Consider the following 6,562-nt stretch of genomic DNA (forward strand, 5'->3'; position numbering starts at 1 on the left):
AGTCTCAGCAGCCAGGACCTGGAGTACAATTAGTTCCAGTACAGGTTATTCTAAAGACAGGAATAAGCTGTCCCTGTGTGTTGAAAGCATCACATGGCCTCAGGTTGAATCTCAAGGGTATGAATACTTCTTAGTTATACTTGACTTAATATGCTTAGCTATTATGCTGATTATTTTTTTCAGAAAAAGTCATTCCCTGAAATTAATGTTAGATCGCTTCCTAAATGAATCCCAAGTAAAATATTCTAGTTATCTGTTATTGCATAACAAACTCCCCAAACTCGGAGGCTTTAAACATCAGTATTTTCATTGTATCTCACAGTTTTTGTGCACCAGGAATTCAGGCAAGCATCACCTGAGTATGCAGCGGGCAGTAAGTCTGGCCTCCAGGTGTCTTTCTTTATGAGTCTGGTGCCTATAGAGTGATGGCTGGAAGACTGGGCTCTTCTGGGCCCCTCTCCTGTTGCCCAGTTTCAAGGCCTCTCTAGATGGTCCCTTCAGCAGGGTGACAGGACATTCTTACGTGACGGTTCAGGCTTCAGGGTCAAGGTGGAAACTGCCCGCCCTCCTAAAAGCAAGTCATGGACTCTGAGGGCATTACTTCACTGTGTTCTGTTGGCCAAGGCCATCACAGCCGCTCAAGATCACGGAGAAGGAGAAACAGGCCTGCCTCTGGACAGGAGGAACGTCAAGAAAAGAGTGGGCATCTGGAGACTCCCCAAGCGCCCTAATCTCAGGGAGCAGATTGATGCGATGAGACCAGAGTGTGTCCGTTTATCTGTGTCCTGGGGTGGGAAGAAATGGAATATTTATACTGATTTTTTTTCCTCCATAAAATTGGTTAGGTGTTCAGGTTGAATTTATTTTCCTCTCTCTTCATTTCACTTGACTGTTGTGCTCATAAGACAGAACACTTTTAGGTCTGCAAATATGTTTGTTAGTGTTGAGATGTATAGGCAAACTCTCTTGAGCTCAGTTTTCTTTTATTAAATTGAGTAAGAATTTATGTTAATCACTCAGCTTTCTTAAAACTCCATGATTCCAAGATATTTAATCTGTTCTGTCATCTTATGTGTAATATACTCGTAGTTGTTTTTAAAAATATTTAATATACTTAATGTCTCAGAAGTATACCAATCCAAGAAGTATGTATATATACTTATATATAATTATATATGTGCTATATATTATATATATTATTACATATTAATTATATATATAATTGCTTTTTTTATACCCTAACGCTCTGCCTCATCTATATTTCTGGCAAGTTCTTCAAGAGCTTCTGCATAATTTAACTACAGCTTACTTAAAGATTTACCACTTTAATTATAGACATCCTCCCTCTTTGAAAATCCTTTAGATGTTTAGGGAAATCTTACAGCTCCTTCAAGCCCACATAATTTATTTATATAACATAATTTTAAAGCTTAACTAAAACATTCCTCAGTTCACATTTTGATTGACTGCTTTAAACCATTAGACCTTTTTCTAGTTCATATAAAACATGCTCTCGCAGCTCTAGTTTCCAAAAAGTTAGAGCATTAAAAAAAAAAAAAAAAAAAAAAAAAAAAGCCTGCATTTACTACAACCTCTGGTTCTCTCTAAAAAGTAAGTGAAAGTGAATCTTTGGATTGACATTCAGACTCAGAAAAGGGATGAAAAAGAAGGTTACATGATCATAAAAATGTCATGGGATTTTCTAGATGTTTCTTTAAAACTGCTGGTTCATATTGATTTTTAAAGAGAATTAAAAAAATATTTGTAACTCAGGCAACAAAAAGAAAAGTGTTGTGATTAAGAGAACTGAACATCCTCAGATGCCTTCTCAGGCAAGTAGCGAGGGCCTGATGGAAATTCGATGCAAGATGAGAGAGGAAAGGGCGGGAAGGGAAAAGCCCACATTCAGAAGGATAAAATTAGAAATAGGGGCCTGCAGATCTGGGCCTGAGCGCAGATGCCAGCCACGGTGTCTTATGGGAAAGGCAGATTTTCAGGAAAAGCAGGGACTTGCACTTCATGTGCAGAAAGTATCGTCCATATCTTTTTAGACGTCAAAAGAAACCTTCTTAAGATAGTCCTTTTCTCTTCCTCTTTGTCTTCTTCTTCTCCTCCTCCTCCTTCCTCTTTGCCTTGCCCATGGCATCTGGAAGTTCCCAGGCCAGGGATCAAATCCACGCCACAGCAGTGGCCCCAAGCCACAGCAGGGACAACACTGGATCCTTAACCTGCTGCCTCACCCACTGCCTCACGAAACACCTTAAGATAGTTCTTAAACTGCCCCCACGGTGTTGTCCCCAAATTTGGAAAGTACCTGTTATGGCCCACACTCCAATTCATATGTTGAAGCCACCTGAGAATGTGACTGTGCTTGAGAAGGGCCTTTAAGGAGGACACTGGGTCAAAGGAGGCCCTTAGGGTGGAGTCCAGGCTAATCCCACTGGTGTTCTCAGGGGAAGGGGACCAGACAGCGAGGCTGCAGGCACCCGGAGGAAAGCCCACCTGAGGACACACGGAGAAGGCAATTGTGTGCAAGCCAAGGGGAGGGCCGCTGGGAAACCAAACCTGCTGACACCTTCATCTTGGACTCCCAGCCTTCAGAACTGTGGGAGGATCAAATTCTGTTGTTTAAGCCCCCAGACTCTGGTATTTTGCATGGCAGCACAGCAAACTAAAGTACCTTTGTATAATGCAGAGATCAAGAATCTGAGTCTCAATTCTACTATAACCTAACAACGATCTCTAAAGTGTAGTTTTTTTTTTTAAACCGCCGCACCTGTGGCACATCGAAGTTCCAGGGCCAGGGTGGAATCGGAGCTGCAGCCGCCGGCCTACACCACAGCCACAGCTATGCCAGATCCGAGCCACATCTGCAGGCTACGCCACAGCTCACAGCAACGCCAGATCCTTAACCCACTGAAAGGGGCCAGGAATTGAACCTGCATTCTCACTGACACCATGTCAGGTTCTTCACCTGCTGAGCCACCACAGGAACTCCAAGCATATTTTTCAAATAAACTTTATTATTTTCGAATAGTTTTAGATTTACAGAAAAAGTGCAAGGATGGTACAGAGAATTCCCAGAAACAGCAGACGCAGCGTCCCCGTCTCCTGACATGTTGTCACTACGGTACATTTGTCTCAGTGGATGAACAAACATTGAAGCGTTACTGTCAACTCGAGTCCATACTTCGTTTGAATTTCCTTAGTTTCTTTCACCCACTATGCTTTTCTCTTCGGGATCCGATCCAGGACGCCGCCTTGCATCACCTGTCCTGACGCCTTGGGCTCCCCTTGGCTGTGCGAGATTCGCAGACTTTCCTTGCTTTTGAGGATCTTGGCGGCCCTGAGGACCACTGGGCAGGCGTTATGTAGAATGTCCCCCTGTGGGGATTTGCATGGTGTCTTCCCTAGGGTTGGACTTGGGTTGTGGGTTTGGGAGAAAGGCCACCGAAGTAGAGTGTGCTCGTCTTACCAGATCCTGGTGTCATGCTCTCGGCAAGGCTGGCTGGTCGCCGATGCTCTTGACCTGGTTCACCTCGCTGAGGTTTCTCCACCACAACATGACTCTTCCTTCTGCCCACACAGTCAGGCCAGACTTCAGACGCCTCGAACCTCAGTTTCTTCCTGCTATAAAATATGGACAAGACCACCTCACATCATGGTGAAAGCAATTCTGTGAAATGATGTTTTCATTCTGCCGATGGGCCTGAGCGGGGTCTACCGTTGTCTACACTTACCTCGAGCAGGACAGAGAAGCTGCAGGCTCCCAGAGATTTCACCCCCAGTTCCAAAGCCAACAGGTGTCTTCAGAACTCTCCCCTCCCTATCACAATATCGTAACTCAACTATACTTCAATACAACTTTAAAATATGATAAAGGAGTTCCCACTGTGGCTCAGTGGGATCGGTGGCATCTCTGTAGCACCGGGAGTTTACTATATGCCTTTGCAAATTACAAATGTGGAGTTCCTATTGTGGCTTAGCAGGTTAAGAACCCGACATAGAGTCCAAGAGGACGTGGGTTTGATACCTGGCCTCACTCGGGGGTTAGGGATCCCTCCTTGCCACAAGCTGTGGCAGAGGTTGCAGATGCAGCTTGGAACCAGTGTCAATGTGGCTGTGGTGTAGGCGGGCCGCTGCAGTTCCTATTTGACCCTGGCCCAGGAACTTCCATATGCCACAGGTGCGGCCATAAAAAGAAAAAAAAATTATAAGTGAAGTGAGAAAAGTGAAAAGACCCTCCCAAAATGGGGATAAAAGGTTAAATTTCCCAGAAAGAACTATTAAGACGACTCTAGCAAACAAACCAAACAAAGAATGCTCAACTATTAATTTTTTTTTACGGCTAGACACACAACAGGAGAGAAGAAAGATTAGAGAAGGGGTGTTGTGGGTGAAACAGATTGCCTGTCCTATCCATAAACCAATGATGCTGCAGTCAGCAGGCCCTCCCAGCTCCCCCAACACACACACACACACACACACACACACACACACACACACACACAGAACTGTGCATGGGAAAGAACAGGATGCTGGCCCTGGACGACCAAGATGCGTATCAAAAGAATAATTTCAATGAGCCCAGACCTTGTATCTTCCCATACATAAAAAAGCACTGAATTCCTTAACCTGAGAGGTCTGGTTTCCTGCTGTTGACAGTAATCCTTCCATGTCTGACTCCCTGGTCCTTGTTGCCGAAACCCCTGTTTCCGGGATCCTCCCTTACCTCTTGGGAACAGCTCCGCAGAGCGATCCCAGAGGCCGCCTCCTGGGCTTGGAGTCCTCAGAAAGTCCTCAAAATAAAGCATAATTGTCAGCTTTTAGGTGGCACTTTTGTTTTCAGCAGACAGTATGTGGAGCAGGGGAGGGAAGGGCGAGCCACGTAAAACCCGGTGGGGTTTACAGGCAGAAAGGAGTCAGGGTTGCTCTGAAATCCCTGTGAGCCTAAGGAAGGGTATATGTAATTAAGGATACACGTGTCTTTCCTGGCTTTGTACAAAAGTGATTTATTATACACTGATGGGCCTCGGGGCAGCCTGCGGATTAGAACAAAGACTTCATGTTGAAAAATCGAAGCGCAATCTCAGCGTTCCAGCGGAGGCTCTGGTGAATTGATGATGGAGATTATTGATAAATAATGAAGCTTCTGGCGATGCTTCAATCTTCCATTTCCTGGTGTTCTGTGGTTTCTCAGGTCTGGGACATTATTTTTTCTCACTGTTCTTTCCCTTCTGATTGTTATTCGTTGTCCTCAACAGACACAAACTGCGACCTATATTTTGGACTAACACTGAAATGGTAAACTGTAGCTTGTCATTGAGCTCATCCTAAAGGCTCCCGAGAGAGCACTGAAGAAACCAAGAATCATATGACTCAGTTATAGTGCAGTTGATATGCATTGTCAGCTTCATAATGTCTAGCTCCCGTTATTTACACATAGGGCAGCTGGTGAATTTTTACTTCTTACCTTACTTTATTCCAATACACTGTACTACAAAATCAGTTGTTTGCCTATAGGATGTAGAAAAATGTGCAGATAAGGCTCATTTTCATAATATCCTATTCTATTCCATTCCATTCCATTCTGTAAAATGGGCCCATCACCCTTTCCACAGTGGCAGAAGGACTGAGGTCTAGGCTATTACAGGCCTTATTTGCTGTTAGTAAGACCATCAGTGAATTAGAACTGGATTTTACTTAACAACTTACAATTAGAGTAAAACATAACTCCTGTTTTCTCATTAGTAAAACCTTGTGAAATAAATGAAGGAATCTTTAGAGAGGAATAGATATCTCAAAAATGAAACAAACCAATAGAAAAAAAATGGATATATCTTAGGAATTCTAGCAAGAGAGAAAAGTGATTTCTGATTTCAGTGTTCAATTTCAGCATTTGATGTCTCTTTTTTTTCATTTTTTAAAGTTTTATTAAAGTACAGTTGATTTACAATGTGATAATTTTGGCTGTACAACAAAGTGACTCAATTATACATGGACACACATCCTTTCTTCTTCAGATTGGAAAATAGGGAACGCTTCACAAATTTGCGTGTCATCCTTGTGCAAGGGGCCGTGCTAATCTCTGTATCATCATTCCCGTTTTAGTATATGTCTGCTGAAGCAAGGCGGGTTTCATTTTTAAGTTCGTACCAGTTTCGTTTTCCTGGAACTTTTGCCTCAGTGCAAAATTACTAGCGGATTCAGAAAAACACAAAGAAAAAGAAAGCACTCATTATTACTGCATTTACATATAATTAATGTTCATATTTTGATGTATGATCCATAGGTTATATTTTTTCTATGCATTTAAAGTATTTTTTTTTAATTTTTTGGTCTCATCTGAGGCATGTGGAAATTCCCAGGCCAGAAATCCAATCCACACCACAGCAGTAACCTGAGCCACAGCAGTGACAATGCAGGTTTCTTAACCACTAGGCCATGAAAGAACTCCATATGCATTTAAAGTACTTTTGTTTTTTTATTTTTAAATTTTTTTCAGCCATACCTGTGGCACATGGAAGTTCCAGGGCTAGGAATTGAACCGGAGCTGCAGCTG

At 43.0% G+C, this 6,562-nt stretch overlaps 1 non-coding gene across 1 annotated transcript; it reads right to left on the bottom strand.

Moving 5' to 3' along the window:
• Window positions 1-6,027: 6,027 nt before the first annotated feature.
• Window positions 6,028-6,133, bottom strand: LOC146398721 (U6 spliceosomal RNA). The gene has a single exon (XR_014820144.1). It is a non-coding gene; the product is annotated as a U6 spliceosomal RNA (small nuclear RNA).
• Between the last annotated feature and the right edge of the window lie 429 nt (window positions 6,134-6,562).

The sequence above is a fragment of the Sus scrofa genome, chromosome 11, assembly GCF_054392235.1.
Source record: "Sus scrofa isolate SSC_HxYL_T2T_F1_AM1 chromosome 11, Sscrofa_HxYL_maternal_Yorkshire_Landrace_v2.0, whole genome shotgun sequence".
Classification (NCBI taxonomy): Eukaryota; Metazoa; Chordata; class Mammalia; order Artiodactyla; family Suidae; genus Sus; species Sus scrofa.